Genomic DNA, 19,483 nt, shown 5'->3' with positions numbered 1-19,483 from the left:
CTGTGCTGATGACTTTACTTCTAGCCCTATTATAAGCATTTAAGACTCTTCCAACAAAAGAAAGGATCAGTGCCCAACCTATAAAAAAGGCATCACCTTCGGTAGGATAGACTCTGGAGATCTGCAGATGGAAGCTACTGGAACAGAATAGCAGGTAAGAACATTAGGTAGAACACTTGCATAAGTAGCCTTCATTTCCAGGGTATAATCTTCTATCAGCAGGGATGCAAATCAAGTACCTAGCTATCAGAAAAAAATCTCAAGCAACCATGTTTTCAAGTCTTTGGGTACATACATCTGAGAAACATTTTACCACTTAATTTAACACGTTGTATCTCTAGTCAACATTTTCTGGTTTTAAACTGCATATATAATTATAGGTCTTCTATAAACAGCTCAAATCAGATGGGCTGCCTTACAGACTCGAGAAAGCTCTTATTGACCAAATACATCATCTGCAATGTCCTTTTCAATCATCAAAAGCCACAGTGAAAATTTGAAAGGCTGTATCTATAGTGACTGCAATTATTTTACTGTTTAAGAAAAAGGACAGAAAACAGAAGAGCATCTTAACTTTTTCCTTAGCAAAGGCATGGGTTCCTATGATTCCTACTCCATTACAACATGGTCAATTAACTTCGCCCATTTTATTGACCCAAAATTTGTTTTTTTTTTTGTTTTCCTGCAATCCATGTATTAAGGGAAGGACTCATGGGAAGCCAATCACAAAACAGTATTCAACACTGTATAATGCAAGACAATGCACTTAAAGTTACAGTTCTAGTAAAAAAAGATGTTTCAAAGATGTCATTAAAAAAGGAGATGGGAGAAAAGAGCTTACCTTCTGCTCCTTTTCCTTGGCAGCACTGAGTTCAGAAAGAGAGAATGATAGTTTTTCCTGATGCTCAGCTAGGTACTTCTGATAAAGGCTCAAAAATTCCTGGCATTCTCTGTACTGCTGCTGCAGAGGTGAGACATCAGAAGTTAAGGGAAAAATACACTTTAGTGAATAGTTAGAGTCAAATATATACCAACTTACTCTGTGTAAATCTGATGTAGATCCATAACAGTTCAATTTAAAAACAGATACTGTGTGTTTGAGTACTGCCTAATGATGATAAATCTGCCTAGATCTTTCTACTCAGAGAATGGAAAAAGAATTGCACCAAATTCTTTTATAATTGGAAAAGGGACAGCAGCAGGAGGCAGGTGATGACATTGTTTCAGTTGGAACAATTACAACCCTCTGATTTGTATTCAGCAATGCCAGACACTACCAATGTTTATTTATAAATAAATAAATAGCCAGCCAAGTAAGTAAATAGTCCATTTTTAAGCACAGATATGGATTCACAAGCACACATACCCAAATCCAATTTCTTTGCTTGAGCACCAAAAGCTCCAAAACCCACAGCCACAGATGCAGCACTACAGGCCTTTCAGAGACCAGCAATGATTTTTGGACAGTAATCTGGAGAAACAGCAACTGTGGCATTTGCAATAATATTAACAAGCAACAGTGTCCTGCCTTGCTTGCAGCATTGAAATTCCAACAGGAGATAAATCTGCTCTTCACCTGTCATTGTGTAATTCCCTCCCTTGCTCATGTAGCATGGTAAACCATTTATGCTCCCCTCTCTCCCCCCTCATTTTTAATTATGCATGCAGATGGGATAAGGGCTCGCTGTCCAAAGAGATTACTCTGAATGAATACTTTAATAACAAGTCACCGCAATTAAGGTAGGGAACAAAACCTTCTTCAATCTATAAAATGGTGTTGAGTTACAGATTTCCTTAACATTTTTATGATCTAATCATTGCTTCTGGGAAATTCATGTTGCAGTCATTTTTGCCAATCATGGATGCATAAATAACTCTCTGCTTTGTTATTCCCTGTTATGACCCTGAGGTTTTTTTTTTCTTCTTCTTCTACTTGTTCTTTTGGGGGAGGGGGGGCTTGCCAGGGTTTTGTTTGTTTGTTTTTCTTTGCTTTAAATAAAATGCTACACAGAGAATAAGCAAAACATTTTAGGAAGGAATGGGAGGTTATTAAACCCCAATGTTTAAATCAATCAGGGGAGCTCCTAGAACACCTTTGCTCAGCACCTGGAAATACAGGAGGGTAAACAAGCTAATTGCTTTCCAGAGCCAGCTTGCCTGAAGCCTGAGCTGTTTTACATTTCAGTTCATTTTGTCAGAGAGCACCAAAAGGCTGAAGTGATTTGTGGTGGTCTCAGGAGTCTCTGCCAGCTATGATGTATATGAAAGGAATTTTTTTATTCTGGTTGTAACCATAGGCAGTAATGTTTATAGTGGGTGAACATATTAGCTTGGACGCAGGGCATGAATTTTACTCTAGAAAAAGCCAGTTCATTTAAACAGCCTAAGAGTTAAATGTTGGTATTTGAAGACAAATTATAGGGAAATTCATTTAAACCCATGTGTCGTGGTTTAGCCCCAGCCAGCAACTAAGCACCACGCAGCCGCTCGCTCACTCCCCCTACCCCGATGGGATGGGGGAGAGAATTGGAGGAGTAAGAGTGAGAAACACTCCTGGGTTGAGATAAGAACAGTTTAATAATTGAAATAAAGTAAAATAATAATGCTAATAGTAACAGTATAATAATGATAATAATAATAATGATACACGAAGCAAGTGATGCACAATGCAATTGCTCAGCACCCGCCGACCGATACCCAGACAGTTCCCGAGCAGCGATCGCTGCTCCCTGGCCACCCCCCCCCAGTTTATATACTGAGCATGACGTCATATGGTATGGAATAGCCCTTTGGTCAGTTTGGATCAACTATTCTGGCTGTGCCCCCTCCCAGTTTCTTGTGCGCCTGGCAGAGCACGGGAAGCTGAAAAAGTCCTTGACTAGCATAAGCAGTACTCAGCAACAACTAAAAACATCAGCATGTTATCAACATTCTTCTCCTACTAAATCCAAAACACAGCACTATGCCTGCTGCTAGGAAGAAAATTAACTCTATCCCAGCCGAAACCAGGACACCATGTTATGTGGCAGAATATAAAAACAGACAGTCTTATCTTTATCAATTTTTTACAGCCCTCTTAATTCACTTGCTTCCAGCAACCCCTTCCCCACAAAACAGATTTTACCCTCTTCCTCCATCTAGCACACTGCTGGCACAAAGAATGAGTACCCAAAATGGCCTTGGGGCACATGACTGATGGCCATGCAACTACCCTCACTCTTGCCACAGTGTTAATATCAGTCCTGCTGGAAAGCTACACAAGATTGCAGCCGAGATATCCAAGATTTGGTTAGCATTGTAACTGTTAAAACTTCCTGTACTGGAAGATTAAAACCTTGTTCATTCACACAATCACTCTACATTAAGCAACATATTGTTACAGCCACCATAGTCTGGGAGTCCAAAGCCCTGCTTTGCTTACTAAGTAAGTAAACATGAAGCTTCAAATGGAAAAAAAAAAATGTTCATTTGTTTAAGACACATGAAGAATAGCTCTAAGTACGACAATTCTCCATAATGTACTGGTACATTTACTGCAGAATATGTTCTTAAGAAGAAAAAGCCTTAATATTAGATCTTACTCTTCCATCCTATTGAATTTTTGCTAAAAGCAACAAGATGATCTCTTTTTTTTTTCCCTACAAATTAGCCAGGCAATATACAACACTGCCATAAAAATATTTAAATCATTCAGATATAGCGAGGGCACACATGTACTGTGGAAATACAGTCTTTAGACAAATACATAGGTAATGATAAATATTTTCGTAGTCTGCTAAAAAAAAAAACCAAAAAACAAACCAAAACAAAATGTTAAAAGGGTAAAAAGCCCTATAGGCCAAGTCCTACAGGTTTGCATATATTTCTTCATGTGTTCAGGAGCACAAATATTAGATTTACAAGATGTTAGTTACCTGAGAGAAGTGGTACTTGGCATTTCACTAAACTGTAGTTTTATGTCCAAAAATATGCATTTGAATGTATCCGAGTAATATATTTTATGCAGTTTGTTAGTAAAGTATTAAGGTTGTACATGGAGGGGGGGATCAAAATCAGAAATGCAAAGGTTAATTAAGATTTCAACAGCCACATTTACATGTTATACTGCAAGTACTATACATTTTATAGAATAAATTAGTTAATTTTGTCACTGAATGTAAGTCACAGAATTGAGAGTTCACTTATGGCTCTTAAGAGATAATAACCTCAATGGAGATAGAGTTGGCTTTGAGAAGAGGGACTTCTAGCATGCAGTGGTAGCACACTTACAGAGGCCAGGAACAGATTTCCAGGGAGAGGGATGTTAGGCAGGGAACAAAGAGCTTTTTCTTAGGGGTGAAGCTTCATGAGAAGGCACAGCCAACCTAATGCTCAACTGCTGCCAAAGACACACTCCTGCTCACCCCGTGGAGTCTCACTCCCTCCATCCAGCTCTGCAGCTCTCCCAAACCCCTCACTTACCCCAAGGGCTTAGCAAACTGAACCAGCAATGCAAAGGGTCAGTTAAGCACAAGAGCTGGCACGAAGCGAGCAGAGGGAATAGGCAGCTGGGAGAGGGGGCCACCTCTTCCAGCAGCAGCAATCTGTCTGGTAGGGTCCATCCACCTTGCAAAGTTTCAACCATCCTCTTTCTCCAGCTCCACTCTTAAGCCTCAGGCTTTTAAGTCTGCTCTATGACTACACCAACTACTTCCAGCTTACACCTTGCTGAAATACTTTTAGCCCTCTCACAAGCTGAAGTAGGACAGACAGCTACAGTTCCTTGCTTCCTGAGAATCTGAGGGGGAAAAAAAGAGGTGGGAGAAAAAGTGCCAATCTCTAGCATATCCACTGACCTCCTGCACTGTTCCCAGTACAGTTTCCACTGCCTCTTTGACTACAAGTGAAGCCCAGCTTAAAATGTGAAGTGTTTTGGTTTAGAGCATTCAGCAACTTCCTAGAAAGCTTTTGAATTCTACACATCAGCCTCCACATCCTTCTGTGAGCAATGTTCACGCTACAGCAGTTCAAACACCCACTGGTCTCTTCATCTACAGTCAAGGTTTTCAAATGAAGCCAACATCAAGCTACTCCACAAGGGCTATTTGCTGAAGTTCTGCCTTTCTTAAATCACTTCTTGTAAGAGGAAAAAAAAAAAAAGAAATAAGGTAGAGGACCTTCTCTTTAGAAAGAAGGGTTTTTTTAGCCTGTGTCATTCAAGAAGAAATGTTTAGTTTTACCTCACTTTATTTTAAAGAAAACAAAATTAAAGCAGCCTCTAATCACGGGAATCTGGGGCTAGAAAAAAGTTTTCCAGAAGCTATTATCAAGGGAAGAGAACACTACTGTTGTGGTTTAGCCCCAGCCAGCAACTCAGCACCACGCAGCCGCTCGCTCACTCCCCCTACCCCAATGGGATGGGGGAGAGAATTGGAGGAGTAAGAGTGAGAAACACTCCTGGGTCGAGAGAAGAACAGTTTCATAGTTGAAATAAAGTAAAATAGTAATGATAATAATAACAATATAATAATGATAATAACAATAATAATATACAAAGCAAGTGATGCACAATGCAATTGCTCACCACCTGCCAACCGATACCCAGACAGTTCCCGAGCAGCGATCGCTGCTCCCCGGCCAACCCCCCCCAGTTTATATACTGAGCATGATGTCATATGGTATGGAATAGTGTCTTGGCCAGTTTGGGTCAGCTATTCTGGCTGTGCCCCCTCCCAGCTTCTTGTGCACCTGGCAGAGCATGGGAAGCTGACAAGTCCTTGACTAGCATAAGCAGTACTTAGCAACAACTAAAGCATCAGTGTGTTATCAGCATTCTTCTCATCCTAAATCCAAAACACAGCACTGTGCCAGCTACTAGGAAGAAAATTAACTCTATCCCAGATGAAACCAGGACAACTACTAATGAGATTTTTTGGCAATCAAACTAATAACAAAGGCCCTGTTGTATTTTCAGAGTGTTTGTGAGAACTCCTCACCTAGTGACTCCTTCCTCAATGGCATGTCACAAGCATTTTTGGGACAGGCATAAGCTCTAGTGTTCCCTTTTTACACATGGAAAAACTGTGGCACAGGGAGTCTTTGGGCATGTCTGTGCACACAGGTGCAGCCCAGCAGTCCCACACTCCACAAGCCAGCTCCAGGACACAAGCTGCAGGGTAAGTTAGCACAGCTCAGGCACAGCACTAAGAGACCAGATTCATCTTGCACCTGATTAGCTTAGAGTGCAAGTTTGCCTGCATTCACCCATGCAGACAAGCCCCAAGAGACTTCCCAAGCATCAAACAAGATGCCCAGGGATGACCGATTCCTATAGTCCCTGACTGTAGCTCCGACTTGGACCATCCTTTCATTCAAGGCTGCATACTCTGATCCATGTCCAGAAGAGAACACAATAGCTAAATCTCCGTCTTCAGCAACAAGATGCTCCAGTCCCATCAGCCCCTATATCCAATGGAAGATTCTCTAGAGACTCAGAGCTATTACAGAGGTATGCAAAGATGAATAAAGCCAAGCAAAGGAAGGAAAAAGTCAAACAGGCACAAGTTAGATTTGAATTTAAATAAGATAGCAATAACTTGCACTTTGTGGTAGAGATACAAGAAACCTTCAGGGATATGATTTCAGCACATGATAAAGAAAGCTTTTTGACATCTGCAGTCATGATCCAGTAGCCACAAAACACTGTATTTTTAATCCCTGCTTAAGGACATGCATCTGGAAAGCTGACTAGTTATCATCATATTGGCAGTTTCAGCAAAGACCGAACTCTCTTCACTGCCTCAGGTAGTCCCTTCAAGACAAAGGCTGTGAAAAAACTAGACTAAGAAGGAGATGCTGAGGAAGTACCGCTGACACTAGGTTGCTGAAGCTAGGCTGAGCACTGAAAGAGAGTTCTTAGGTCTCCAAAGAAAAATCTATTCAGATAAGTTGCAGGCAAACCTGAGCTTGTCTGCCTGCCCTCCAACTAGGTGTGTATAAGCCAGACCTATTCAAGGAGCCATGCACAGCCACAGTAGCACAGCATCGAGCACTTCATGCCTGATCTAATGTACCTTGCTTTGATGTTTTTGTGGGGGTTTGGGTTTTTTTTTTTTTTTTAGATTGGCTGCAACACCAACACTACAGCATTTCCAGAATGCAGCTGGACTGTGTCTGGCAACTTGAACAATGTCAAAGCAAGCTCACATCTGTTTAATAGACACACCTCTGCATCTATAACTTTGGCACCTTGTACTACTATGGCATCCCACTGCACTGTTACTCAGTAGCCCAAAAATGCCTTAAAATGCTGCTGCAAGAGTAAGAAAGCATTTCACCAAACTCAAGCAAAGGCTAAGACCCAACATAGCTGGGTGTCCAAATAATACTATCCCTGTATCTACAACTAAGGCTCAAGCTACATTTAAACGCTCATAATACAAGGGAACAGAATTTGCAGAGTCTGCAGAGCCTCAAAGGCCCACAACAGCTTCGTGACAAACTCCACTACAAGTGTGCTCAGTTTGAAGTGGGCCCGCATTTTTCCATGCATCACCCAAGCATATATTTTTCAGTATTTTGACACAAGGCAATGAGCTTTATTTTCTACCTTAATATTTTGCATATCAATAGGAAAAAGATACCATGCCTTTTGGAAAAGAAGCAATATGTATGTCATTCTGATTTCCACCTGCAGGCCCTCTTCTTCTTAACCAAAGAAAGGATTAAAATAATGCAGCTTCAACTACTTACAGATGAAAGTGTCATACGAATAAAAATAAACTGCTGGTATTCATGAATTAACATCTAGAAGGAACACTTTAAAATATAAACTAAGATATTCTAAGCTCTTTCCTTTAGCATTAAACAATTACATACTTCATTGGAAGCTGGCACACATTTAATTTTAAAATACGACTTGTGTTTAATACATATACAGTCCTGCGCTTTGACAATCTCATCTCAGAAGAGCAACAACAGGACTGCATTTCAGAAATCAAACTATCCAGGCACAGATCAAAGTCAACCCTAACACGTTTCTTCTGCCTTTAAAATTAAGATAAATGAAGTGGCTTGAACCTATGTGAATCATTGTTCTGTGAAAGGGTAAAGACTAGTAACTTCTATGAAGGTTTATTATCTAAACTCTGAAGATGCTGCAAAGACTGAAGGTAATAAAATGTTTTATGAACAACTTCACTTCACTTGTTCTTATATAACTGAGTTTATGTGGACTCCTTGGCACGGTGATGCTAAGAACCTGTAGGGAACTTTCTGCACATCCACTTTTCAATGTATTAAAGAAATCGTCTGGTGCGGGTCTGAACCTTATGAGCCTTCAATTCAAAACATGATCTCTTTCTGATCAAAAATCCTCAGGAAGCACATTTCTGAAAACACTATAAAGCAGCAAGTCACATACAATAAGATAGAGTGATCTCCAACCTAAAGCCCAACAGTTACATTTTAATTTACACTTGAATATTTTAATGTTGTTGTCCAGTCAGTAAATTAACTCAAGATGCAAGAATAAAAAGGGAAGATGCATAGGGAAAAAGGTCACAAGGTCCACAAAAGTTAAGAACTTCACTTGTGTTTGAAGCATCAGCATTATGTTGTTGAATACCACAGCTCTCATACAAAGAAATTGCTTAATACATTCCCATTCTGTTTGAAGGGAAATTAAATTTACATTCTTTGGAAATATGGTATTGTAATTAGTTCGTGACTTGATTACACTTTGAAGTGAGTCAAGACTGCATATGGTGCATACAAATTAGTTAAGTTATGGTTACCTACCTAAAGAAAAGCTACAGAGTTAAGAACAAAGTTAGGGACAAAGCCAGGGCAGTCCTTTGGAGCTTTCAGGAAGCATATGTAAAACATCAAATTCAAATCTAGTCTTAAAAGATACAAGATTTCCTACTTTGGTTAAATCCGACAGTATGATTTTTTCCTAGTACTTGTAATTTTTTTAAATTTCTTTTATAGACAGCCTGAGTTTTATATCATCTACCAAGATGCTCTGTTCCACCCAGATGATGAAATCCCCCAAGTTTACTTTAAAGATACTGAAAAATATTGAAATGCACTATATAAATATAGTGCATCTAAAATTGGCCAAACAAAAAGATAGCCAGTATGATTTAAAGAGAGCAAGGAAAGCATTTAAACCTAAAACTAATTCCCAACATAGCACATGAACTCAGAGAAGTCTGTATCATACTTTCAAAATGCAAACGCAGTTTAGGATACCAGATTTGATCCTACGTATTGAAAAATCCTTTCCACAGGATATGCCAATCAAACTGGACAGCTTATCTGCCATGTTCTCTGGTTCAAAAGTGGGTAAGGACAAAAATATCACATGCCATCATATGCCAGCAGATTTGCCTGGATCAATAAATGCAAATACCATCTCAGAGCTTGCACTTTCCATTCCAAGTAGAAAACACATCTCCAGCCTTATCTTCATTAATACAAACGAAAGGATGCCTACAAGCAAAAAAAAAAAAAAAAAAGGAAAAGAAAAGAAAAGAAAGGTTTATTCTACAGCCTGGCTGTGCTAACAACTTTCTTCTAGTGAAAAGGAGGGAAGAATGCAACACACAGAAGGCAAGTTATGCCACTACGCACACTAGTGAAAACATGCGTTTTCATAAGAATGAACACAAAGAATCTCATGACAGAAAAACTAAGAACCTGAATATACAAAATACAGACCCAACAGATCATCATAACAAGCTACTGGTCCTGGCATGGGCCATAAATTTTTTTACTTTTGGCTTAAGAACTGCAACGGCAGGAGATTTTCCTCACTGGCAAGAAAGAGTTTGTTCAGAACATACCCGCTCCTTTCAGGGGAGCTCTGCCAATGTCTATAGCAACTTTCAGGATTTAAAGATTTCCTTTGGCATTTGCTTAGACAGCACAGCTACCCAGCCTCTTCCACTGGAATCTGTTAAGGAACTTGTTACTTATGTATTTGTCTATCAGCTGGTAAATGTATGATCCTTTTTTATGGAAAAAAAGGAGCTTGGAGATTCAGCCATATACAATTTCTGTGCAAACAGTCCCAGCATCTGAGAACACCACCACGTATTTCATCATGTACGACAGAAAATAATCTCAACCCGTGCTGTGTGAGAATATGAAGCCAAAAGAAGGTATTGCACCTATCACCATCCACACAAAGAGAGTGTTATTTTTCCTTTTACATATTTAGAGTGCAAAATTAAACAAATAAAAGGAACACTGCATAATTTAGCTTTCATTTTCTATCAAATTGCTCCTAATTGTAACCATAAAATGATAATATTCTACCATATGTGCATCTGTGAAACCAACAAAAGCACTGGTCAGCCCCTGCGGCTAGAAAAATGGACCTGTCGCTCCACCTAGTGACCTTGCTGGATATTACCGCTCTCCTGACTGAATTTGCACAGAGCGCTTGTCAAATTTTGAGGCTAATTTTGTTACAGAGAGGGATCTAACACATCACTTTGAAACATGAAAATCCGCCGTGCAATTCTCCTGCTACCGTTCTTCCTCAAATTACACTCCCCTCCACCCAACACAGGCAGTCACAGCTTTACAGAAAATACCCATCACTGGAAATACTTGCTGGCTTAGTTGCAGGCCTTTGTGAGAATTAAAAAATCTTTCACAGTAGCCACCATTACTGTGAGAATTAAAAAATCTTTCACAGTAGCCACCATTACTGTTTACACAAAGCCATTTCTCATATCAGTACTACTCGATATTAAAACAGCCATGTTCTTTACTCTAATTTGACAACGGAGCTCCTGGCAGAAGCCCGAGGAGAGATAAGGTGCTTTCAGCCTATATGGGAATTGAGGTATCTGAGAAAGGATTATCAGCTTGTTATTTTTAGACACAGTAAGAGGAGTTATTTAACAGGATAAATGTGAGCTCCAAGTCAGATGCATGGAGGAAAGGGGATAAAGAGACAAAAGAGAAATGGAATGTAAATCTGAACTTACTGAGAGCAGAGCTACAGCACCTCCATCTCAATTAAAGAATGTGCATAGTAAATCAGAAAGGTGTCTGCTTTGCAGGGAATGAGAATGTAAGATCACAAAACACCAACTCATTTTATAATGAAGCTAATCAGGTTTGGTCTCGGTTACTATCAGAATGGAGATCACCTGAGAATACACGGTGGTATCTGTCTTGTTGCTTCCTTGCAGGAAACAATCAATCATCACTCTTAATTTTATATATTTTATGTCTCTCACTGAACCTTTTCCTTACAGTGCTCAAATGGGAATAATGCAGATGGAGAAAAGCAGATTCTGCTTCAGCCAAGCTCCCACCACTCTCAGAACAAGAGATTCCTCATTTGGGTCCACACAGGAAAGGAAACCTGGCTGCTATGGGGAATTCTTTTGTTTGCTGCTTCCTCACGTGGTTGCCTCTCTGTATCTTTCACAGTCTGCATCAGACTTGGGTATTTCAACTTGCTTTTTTCACCCTTTTAAACTAGAACATACTCAGACAGGAGCACATAGATTTTAATCTGACTATCTGCAACTGGTGCAAGTGGCAAGATGAAAAATCTGTAAATCTTACGGGACTGAAACAGAAAAAAAAAATATTCCAGTGAGCCAAGAAATCTTGCCCTTCTTATGGAATTGCCTTCAGTGTTATAGCTAGAACAGCACAGAATGTGAAAATGGCAGATCATTATAGATAATTTTTTCTTTTAAAACTATTGCTATTTTGACAGTCTTTCTAACCTTGTTAGAACACAATCTGTTTGCATGCTGTTGATGAGAGAAATGCAATGCTCCTTTTCCTAAAAGGCAGCTGAGGTCAAATCAAACTCCATACAAGCACACTGTCCTGGTTTTGGCTGGGATAGAGTTAATTTTCTTCCTAGTAGCTGGCATAGTGCTGTGTTTTGGATTTAGGATGAGAAGAATGTTGATAACACACTGATGTTTTAGTTGTTGCTGAGTACTGCTTATGCTAGTCAAGGACTTGTCAGCTTCCCATGCTCTGCCAGGCGCACAAGAAACTGGGAGGGGGCACAGCCAGAATAGTTGATCCAAACTGACCAAAGGGCTATTCCATACCATATGATGTCATGCTCAGTATATAAACTGGGGGGGGGTTGGCCGGGGGGCAGCGATCGCTGCTCGGGAACTGTCTGGGTATCGGTCGGCGGGTGGTGAGCAATTGCATTGTGCATCACTTGCTTTGGATATTATTATCATTATTATATTGTTATTATTATCATTACTATTTTACTTTATTTCAATTATCAAACTGTTCTTATCTCAACCCAGGAGTTTTTCTCACTCTTGCTCCTCCGATTCTCTCCCCCATCCCATTGGGGCAGGGGGAGTGAGCGAGCGGCTGCGTGGTGCTTAGTTGCTGGCTGGGGCTAAACCACAACAGTGTGAGGGCAAGATATCCATTCAGTGAAGATCTTGTGAACTACCAAGGAAAGCGGACTACCGCAGATGAAGGCATCCAGTACCTGAGAGAATTAGCAGTGCTGGAAGTCACCTACAGTGAGCTAGACAATGATGAGGTCTCCAAAGATCCAGAGGATGTCCTGTGCACACGGGCCATGTGGAGGAAGGTGATTCAAAGTGCCCCAGCATCATATTCTAACAGCTTGGCAGTGATGTATTGCCTGGATATGGATACACCAACTGTGGAGACAGTGTCTTCTTGGCTCCAAAACTTTGAAGAAAATCTCTGTCCCTCCTCATCTCTACGGGCCAGCGCCTTGACTGTCAGGGGCACCCCGAGAAATCAGTCCCCTCCTGCCCCGGTCAGAGGGAAAGGGAGCCCCAGGCACATGCCGTGTGGCACACTCTGGTTCTTCCTGCTTGTCCAGGGGGAGGACATGAGGAAGTGGGATGGTGAACCGACCTTTAAGCTGGAAGCCTGTGTACACGAACTGAGAGGGAAGACAGCTGTTAAGAAGGGGCCACCCAAGAAGGCTGTCAGCTTAGTTTCTGTAGAGACACTAAGAAGGCAATCAGCGATCTCCCAGACATAGAAGAAGGACTGAGATCACCTCCCTTGATCCTGGTGAGGGGACTTCTGGTCTGGCACTGCAAGGGTCAGACAGTGAATACTCTGACCAGCAACAGGAATAGAGGGTCCCTGCCTTCAGCCAGGTGGAGGAAAGGGATGACTGGGTATACTGGACTGTGTGGATTCAATGGCCTAGCACATCAGACCCACAGAAGTATAAGGCTTTGGTAGACACTGGTGCACAGAGTACACTGGTGCCATCAGGGTATAGGGGCACAGAACCCATCTGGATCTCTGGAGTGACAGGGGGATGACAAGAATTGTCTGTATTAGAGGCTGAGGTGAGCTTGACAGTGGACAAGTGGGAAAAGCACTCCATTGTGACCGGCCAAGAGGCTCCTTGTATCCTTGGCATAGTCTGCCTCAGGAGAGGGTACTTCAAAGACCCAAAGGCATACTGATAGGCTTTTGGAGTAGCCACTGTGAACACAGAGAAGATCAAACAGTTATCTACCCTGCCTAGCCTCTCGGAAGATCCCTTTGTTGTAGAACTGATGTGAGTTGAAGAACAGCAGGTGACAATTGCTACCAGGACGGTGCACCAGCAGCAATATCGCACAAACCAAGACTCCTTGGCTCCCGTCCGTGAGATGATTCATCAACTGGAGAGCCAAGGAGTCATCAGCAAGGCTCACTCACCCTTTAACCGTCCCATATGGCCAGTGCAAAAGTCTGATGGAGGGTGGAGGTTGACAGTAGACTATCATGGTCTGAACGAAGTGATGCCACCACTGAGTGCTGCTGTACCGGACATGTTAGAGCTCTGATATGAACTGGAGTCGAAGGCAGCCAAGTGGTATGCTACAACTGACATTGCCAATGTGTTTTTCTCAATTCCTTTGGCAGCAGAGTGCAGGCCACAGTTTGCTTTCACGTGGAGGGGTGTCCAATACACCTGGAACCGACTGCCCCAGGGGTGGAAGCACAGCCCCACCATTTGCCATGGACTGATCCAAACTGCACTGGAAAAGGGTGATGCCCCTGAACATCTACAGTACATCGATGACATCATCGTGTGGGGCAACACAACAGAAGAAGTTTTTGAGAATAGAAAAAGAGTAATTCAGATTCTTCTGAAAGCTGGGTTCGCCATAAAGAAAAGCAAAGTCAAGGGACCTGCACAGGAGATTCAGTTCTTAGGAATAAAATGGCAGGATGGACTCCATCATGTGCCTATGGATGTGGTCAAGAAGATAGCAACTATGTCCCCACCAACTAGCAAAAAGGAAACACAAGCTTTCCTAGGCCTTGTGGGGTTCTGGAGAATGCATATTCCAGGTTATAGTCAGCTTGTGAGCCCTCTCTATCAAGTAACCCAAAAGAAGAACCATTTTGAGTGGGGCCTTGAGCAACAACAAGCCTCTGAGCATATCAAACAGGAAATAGCTCGTGCAGTAGCTCTTGGGCCTCTCCGGACAGGACCAGCTGTGCAAAATGTACTCTACACTGCAGCTGGGGAGCATGGTCTCACCTGGAGCCTCTGCCAGAAAACATCACAAGAAACCTGAGGTCGACCATTAGGGTTTTGGAGCTGGGGGTATCGAGGATCAGAAGCCCACTACACCCTGACGGAAAAAGAGATACTAGCAGCATATGAGGGGGTTCGAGCCACTTCAGAAGTTGTTGGTACAGAATCATGTCTCCTCTTGGCACTGCGATTGCCTGTGCTACACTGGATATTCAAAGGAAACATTCCCTCTACACATCACGCAACCAACGCTACATGGAGTAAGTGGGTAGCGCTGATCACGCAACGAGCTCGACTGGCTAAACCCAACTGCCCAGGAATCCTGGAAGAGATCATGGACTGGCCAGAAGACAGAGATTTTGGAGCATTGCCTGAGGAGGTGGCTCATGCCCAAGAGGCACCACCATATAATGAGTTATCAGAAGATGAAAGGTGTTATGTTTTGTTTACTGATGGATCCTGTCATGTGGCAGGAAACTGTTGGAAGTGGAAAGCTGCTGTGTGGAGTCCCACATGACAAGTCGTTGAGGCCACTGAAGGAGAAGGTGAGTCAAGTCAGTGTGCAGAAGTGAAAGCCATCCAACTAGCCCTAAAGATTGCTGAACAAGAAAAGTGGCCAGTACTCTATCTCTATACTCACTCTTGGATGCTGGCTAATGCCCTATGGGTTTGGCTACAGCAGTGGAAGAAGACCAATTGGCAGCACAGGGGTAAACCCATCTGGGCTGCTGCATTGTGGCAGGACATCACTGCACGGGTAGAAAACATGGCTCTAAAGGTATGTCATGTAGATGCTCACATGCCCAAAAGCCATGCCACTGAAGAACATCAAAACAATGAACAGGTGGACAAGGCTGCCAAAATTGAAATAGCTCAGGTGGACCTGGACTGGGAGCATAAGGGTGAGCTATTTGTAGCTCGATGGGCCCACAAAACATGGGGACATCTAGGGAGAGATGCAACATACAGATGGGCTTGTGATGGAGGGGTGGACCTGACCATGGAGGCCATCACACAGATCACTCATGAATGTGAAACATGTGCTGCAATCAAGTGAGCCACACAAGTAAAATCTCCCTGGAACAGAGGGGTGGTGGCTGGGTTTTCAATATGGCGAGGCCTGGAAAATTGACTATATTGGACCGCTAACACTGACATGCCAAGGTAAGCGCTACATACTCACCATGGTGGAAGCAACTACTGGTTGGCTAGAAACATACCCTGTAAACCATGCCACTGCCCGAAACACCATCTTAGGCCTTGAAAGGCAGTCTGTGGTGACATGGTACCCCAGAAAGAATTGAATCAGACAATGGGCCTCATTTCCGAAATAACCTCATAAACTCCTGGGCAAAGAAATATGGCATTGAGTGGGTGTATCACATCCCCTATCACCCACAAGCCTCTGGAAAGATTGAGGGGTATAATGAACTGTTAAAGACTATGTTGAGAGCATTGGGCAATGGGGCATGGAAACACTGGGATACAAATTTGGCAGAAGCCACTTGGCTGGTTAACACCAGAGGATCTGCTAACCATCCTGGTCCTGCCCAAACAAAACCCCTACATACTGTGGGAGGAGATAAGGTCCCCGTAGTGCACATGGGGAAGTGGCTGGGGAAGGCGGTATGAATTGCTCCTCCCATGGGAAAAGGCAAACCCATTCATGGGATTGTCTTCGCTCAGGGACCTGGGTGTACTTGGTGGGTAATGAGGAAGGATGGGGAGACCCGGTGTGTGCCTCAAGGAGATCTAACCTTGGGGGAAAACTAATCTGTGATATGAGTTGTATGTTGTAGGAAGTAACGTAGCAGGAATGACCTGAAACAACGAAGAGCGAGTTTCGCAAGGAACCAGACAAGTACAACGATGACTCAGAACAAGCTGGTGTTGGTGCCCAACAATTGAACATACTGCTTCTCCTGTCCTGAACATCTATCTTGACAGATGCGGCCCAAGTCATAGCCTGTTTGTGAAAATCTGGAGGAGTGGAGGAAGCCCGGGGGACAGTAGTTAATGAGAATATATAAATCTGTATGTTGGGTATAAAGATGGTTTAAGTATATAGTTCAAGTTGTAAGTATTGGTAAGAAGGGATTTCAGTAATGAGAATTAAGTACAATGGAATGGTTAGAAGATATATATTAAATTATGTGGGACCTGAGCATGACACAAATGGTATGGAATAAGGGGTGGAGATTGTATTGGGTCTGGCTAGGATGGAGTTAATCTTCCCCATAGCAACCCTCATAGTGCTGTGCTTTGTATTGGTAGCTAGAAAGGTGTTGATAACACACCAGTGTTTTGGCTACTGCTGAGCAGTGCTCCCACAGCATCAAGGCTGTCTCTCCAACATTTCCCCCACCACCACCAGTAGGCTGGGGGTGGGCAAGATCTTGGGAGGGGACATAGCCAGGACAGCTGACCCAAACTGACCAAAGGGATATTCCATACCATATGACGTCGGCCTAGCAATAAAAGCTAAGAGAAAGGAGGAGGAAGGGGGGGCATTCGTTATTTACGTTTGTCTTCCGGAGCAACCGCTACACGTACCAAAGCCCTGCTTCCCGGGAAGTAGCTGGACATCGCCTGCTGATGGGAAGTAGAGAATAAAATCTTTGTTTTCCTTTTGCTCTTGCGCGTGGCCTTTGCTTTTGCTTTTTATTAAACTGCCTTTATCTTGACCCACAAGGGTTTTTTTCCATCTCATTTTCTCTCCACCTGTCCTGCTGAGCAGGGGAGTGATAGAGCAGCTTGGTGGCACCTGGTGTCCAGCCAAGGTCAACCCACCACAGTACTCAAATAAGAATATAAACAATAGGAATGGTTAGAAAACACTGTCCAACATCTTTAAATTTCCTTTGTGACTATTAAAGCACATACCTCTAACTTCCCAGCAGGAAAGGCTCATTTTTTCCAGATATAGCTAATCAGAGAGAGTAACATGAGGAGATCTATTAATGTTCCCTGCTTCAGCAAGACATGAAGTGTAGACTTATTGATGGAATCTGCATTTTTGGTTCTCATTTGTTCTGCTTGAATAACTTTACCAATCTGAGGCAACATTTTCAGACACTGATCTTTTGAATACCATTGATCTCTGGGACTATCCTTTTTCTCCACCTTAACATATGCAGATCAAAGAAACCTTGGAAAAAAAATGTAAGAAACTGGAAGCGTAAACATTCATTCTTAAGATGCAGTAAAATCTTTGAGTAATATACAGAAGTACTCAATGTATTACAGCTGATCAATGCAGAAAAGAGGTATAGAATACTACTAAAAATAGACCTTATTTGTATGCATGCCATACAAATATTTTAAAATATGTAGTTAAATGTTGTTGGAGTTAAGTAGCTTTTATAGAAGAGAATCACTGCAATTATCAGTGGTAATAGCAAATCCTCTGATAGAGATGTTTACTTCCTGTTCCAAGAACTACAGCAGGAAACAGCCCTGTTAATTTGTCTAGCACCAGCCATAGTGTTCCTATTTGTTACCCTTAAGTGTACAACCTGTAACAGAAATAGGTAGCTTTTTTTCTCCCCCCAGCATAACTTAACGTATTTATAATATTTGGTCAACAACCAAATGCCTGCTCCCGTATTTTGTTACAAGCCTTCTCTGACTACAGTCCTATCTCCTCAGTTTACAACTGGAACACAGAATTAGTCATCTTTAGGAAACAGATAGCATTAGCTTTTCATCCCAAAAAGCTCAATTAGAACCCATTTGAGAGAAGCTGAGCCACTACTTTACTGTATTTTTCCTTTCCCTGCCTCTTTATAGCTAGGCTGAACCTAAATATCATTAACTGCTGTGAACACTAATATGCAAAGCTTATGTACAGACCTATCTATAGCAAGTGCATCTATCAGTTTTGTTGCATGGGGAAAAATGGAAAAAAAAAGAAAAAAAAAGGCATCAACATACAGACACAGTTTCTTCCCGATGCCCACATGTTTACTTCTTGCCGATTTCTTTTGGAAAATGGTAGATGTGGAACTGTCTATTAAATTTCTTAGATTTCACTGTGCACCTTCTATTTCTTAGAACATGGCAAATACTGTCTCTACACAATATCCCTAGTACTTATAATGCAAAACACTTTATGACACTTCTAGCTCTGGGAGAAGACAAAATGAAGCATGAAATAAGAAATATACTAGCAGAACATTATTCATTGACACTGGTAAGTCTGTATACTGCTGCACTGGGAAAGTATTAGTATTTGGGGTTGTAGGCTTTTTTTAATATGTTTGCCCAGCTTTTCTGATGTCAATGGTATGTCAGTCCTTGCAGCTTTTCTCATGTAACATGCAATCAAGAAGCCAAATTAAAATCATGCTCAAATCCAACAGATTTATATGTTCTCATTTAAATGACAAATATTTTTTTGGCTATCTGAAGTATGACATTCTCCTCACAGTTCTTCATAAATCCCCCACCCTTGCAAAAAGATGATCACATTTTTGGAAGAGTCTGAGCCCAAACACAGAACTAGAATCTTTTCTTTCCTAGCAAGAGTCAAGATAACAGATTCACAAACAATAAAGCTATAAACGCAGAACAAAACCTGTAAAAGAACATCTTGACTGACCAAAGATTGACCTTAGTTGAAGTTTTTAAAAATTATTCTTTGTTTCTTGTAGCCTGTATTGAAATTGAAATAAAATGTCACAAAAAAATCATATTCTTAAAGTCCAGTATATACAGGCAATATACAATTTAAACTGTGCTGATTTGGTCAACCTTACACTGATATTGGATAATTTGCTCTCTCACTGTTTTTTAATATACAAATGCTAAAAATCCTGCAGAAACATATACAGGCAATGACAGAACTCTAAAAATAGTCACAACTAACAAGTAAGAGTTGGGCAAATTACAATTAAAAGAAAATGCATTGCAGACAGAATAATGCTTTTCAGGGCAGACTTCTGAACCTTGGTCCCAAACAGG

The 19,483-nt window shown here is 41.7% G+C and overlaps 1 pseudogene; it reads right to left on the bottom strand.

Moving 5' to 3' along the window:
• Positions 1-19,483, bottom strand: part of LOC142596480 (protein hinderin-like) — a 175,620-nt pseudogene that overhangs the window by 85,038 nt on the left and 71,099 nt on the right.

Source organism: Pelecanus crispus, chromosome W (genome assembly GCF_030463565.1).
Source record: "Pelecanus crispus isolate bPelCri1 chromosome W, bPelCri1.pri, whole genome shotgun sequence".
NCBI classification, from domain to species: domain Eukaryota; kingdom Metazoa; phylum Chordata; class Aves; order Pelecaniformes; family Pelecanidae; genus Pelecanus; species Pelecanus crispus.
The sequence above is the reverse complement of the archived record's forward strand: the minus strand, read 5'-3'. Positions and strand labels throughout refer to the sequence as shown.